General features: G+C 57.3%; 1 protein-coding gene across 3 annotated transcripts in view; it reads right to left on the bottom strand.

Annotated features, from left to right (window-relative positions):
- Nucleotides 1-2,744, bottom strand: part of BCAN (brevican) — a 31,821-nt gene that overhangs the window by 11,363 nt on the left and 17,714 nt on the right. The window lies entirely within an intron of this gene.

Genomic DNA, 2,744 nt, shown 5'->3' with positions numbered 1-2,744 from the left:
GCCCGGTCCTCTGTGGGGGGACCCGCAGGAGCTTCACCCTGGTTTCCAAGCCCCGCCCCAGGGTCCTTCCCGCTCCGCCCCGCCCCAGGACTCCCCGGCCTCGCCTGTGGGTTTTCCTAAACCGTCCCCAGCAACCTGGGCCCCCATCCCCAGGGTCCTGCAAACCCACTTCTTGATTCCCAGACCGGTCCCCAAAGTCTCCGAGTCAATCCCGCCCCTAGACTACCGCCCCAGGATTTGTGGGCCCCACCCACAGTCTGCTAGCCCCGCCCCCTGGGTCCTACAGTCCTGTGCTCAAAACTTCTGTCCAGAAGCTCTCCCAGCTCCACCTCTGTTCTGCCTCCCAGCCCCCCACCTGGTCCCAAGGGTCCCCCCTCCATCCTAGAGGCCGGCAACTTTGGACCTGGCGCCCCTCCCCAGCCCTACCTCAAGTTTCCACACCCGACCAGGGACCCACACCTCATCTCTTTTTTCAAAGGGTCCCAGCCCAGACCTTTCCCCACACTCCTCCAAATTCTATCTCCTCCTCCCTGAGTGCCCCAAGCTGGAAGAGGTTGGTTAGGGCCGAACCAGAGGCCATTCCCTGCCGTAGGGAAGGTGCAGGAGACAGAGAAAGTGACCCCAAGAGGGTTGCTTACCTGAGCTGTCCCTTTCCAGAGCATCAGTGAAGGCCTCAGGGACCCCAGCCAGGGTCAGGGCTGCCAGCAGGGACAGGAGCCGTGGAGCCATGCTGCAGAGTGACGGGGGGACTTGAGGAAGAAAGACAGGGTTAGCCCTGGCTGGTATGGCTCAGTGGATAGAGCGTGGGCCTGCAGACTGAGGGGTCCCGGGTTCATTTCTGGTCAAGGGCACATGCCTGGGTTTCGGACTCAGTCCCCAGTAGGGGGTGTGCAGGAGGCAGCCAATAAATGATTCTCTCTCATCATTGATGTTTCTCTCTCTCCCTTCTCCCTTCCTCTCTGAAATCAATAAAAAAATATTTTTAAAAAAGAAAGATAGGGTAGATCTCAGGATGGACTTACCATGGCTCCCTAACACATCCACATGGACTCACACCTGGCCCCAGACCCCACTGCCTCTGCCTCCCCATTAACTCAGCTTCTGATCCCTGTCTCCCCATGAAGGTATTCTTCAGAGCCACCACCTTGGTGCTAGTGAACTCACTGTGTAACTTAAGGCAAGTTCCTTACCCTCTCTGGGCTTTTGTTTTCTTGTAAAAGAGCACCATTACTACCACCTCACAGTTTGTGATGAGGCTGTGTGCTTTGAGAATGCTTTATATTCTAAAAAAAATCCTGTACAAATACCCGGAATCCAGCACACAGTAGGGGCTCACTAACCACGTATAGCATATAGCGTGAATGGTGGGTACTATATGCCTGTGAGTGTTTAGGGTTCCCTCTGCCTCTCCCAGTGCCAGACCCCTTCTTTGAACCCAGAGTCTTCTCCTCCCACTGGACCCCTCCAACTTCCCTCCTTGTCCCTTCCTCCCTGAGTACCATAGCCACCTGGCCTCCCCCAGGAGGGCCTCCTAGACTGAACCCAGGCAATGTACAACTTCTCCCCAGGGCAACCCCTCCTTGACCTCCCTCCATCCCACCAGAAAGTAGAAGGAAACCCTTCTCTTTACTCCCCAGCATCTTCCGCCCCCCTCCTTGGCTGCCTTCTCTTTTCTTCCTCCCAGTCTTTCCTTTCTGTCTGGCACAGGCTTTCCCACCGGATCTCCTGGCTCAGAAACCAGCTGGGACAAAGCCCCTGTCTCTGCCAGTCTGGCCTCCATCCAGCCTCTCCCTCCCCCACCCTAACCCTGGGCTGGGAGGTGGGCTAAGGGGGGGGGGTGAGAGTAAATAAAAGGCTATCTCCCTCCTGCCCTTGGCTATCCGAAGCTCTGTGAGAACCCAGACTGTTCCTTTGAAGGTCTCAAAGCACTTATACTCTCATAACGGAGGGATAGGGCTGTAGCATTGAGAAATGGGGCCCAGAGAAGGATAGGGCTGACCTGGAGTCCCCAGTGAAGCCCACTCAGGCACCAGGCCAATGTGCCCCTAGGAGGGAAGGCTGCGGAGGAGCTAGTGTCAACGTCATCTTTGAGCCTCAGGCTTAGAAGACCATGAAGACCCAAGTCTGCCATGGAACAGACCAATGGTGCAGCAGGAGAGGTGAAGATTAGGCTTCAGGCAAGGCTTACGAGATCAGGCTTATTTCCCCCGGCTACTCATTCCCACTTCAGGCCCATTGTTCCACCTCCATCTTCCCCACCTTCATACATGTGCCCCTTCCTGAGCCTGAGCTGATGAGAAATCCCCAGGGTCTCCCAAGGATACCTCCTCACCATTGTGAACCTCTGCTTCCCCCCACTGCCACGGCACAATTTCCTCGTGGTCAGAGCTGGGGGAGGAGTGGCAAGGGTCAGATGCCCAGGGCATCTCCCTGACCTTTGCTGCGGCCAGATCCGAGGTACTGAGATTGGCTCTGGGCATGGGGGCCTCTTGGGAAGACTGTTTTCTGGGATTGGAGGGACTTTTTTGGATGCACAGCCAGTGCCTGCAGTGCTGGGGAGACTGTTGACCACGCATTTGAGCTGTGCCAGGTCCTAGGCCTGGCGTTCCCTGGAGCCCTCCCTCCCCTCTCTCTGGGCTGGAGCTGCTCACAGACCTGGCTCCCGGCTCTCTGATGGGTGCCCCAGAAACCCATATAGTTGGAGCCATTCTGGGACCAATGCCCTGGGCCGCCCCCCCCCCCCC

Source organism: Myotis davidii, unplaced genomic scaffold, assembly GCF_000327345.1.
Source record: "Myotis davidii unplaced genomic scaffold, ASM32734v1 scaffold208, whole genome shotgun sequence".
NCBI lineage: Eukaryota > Metazoa > Chordata > Mammalia > Chiroptera > Vespertilionidae > Myotis > Myotis davidii.
The sequence above is the reverse complement of the archived record's forward strand: the minus strand, read 5'-3'. Positions and strand labels throughout refer to the sequence as shown.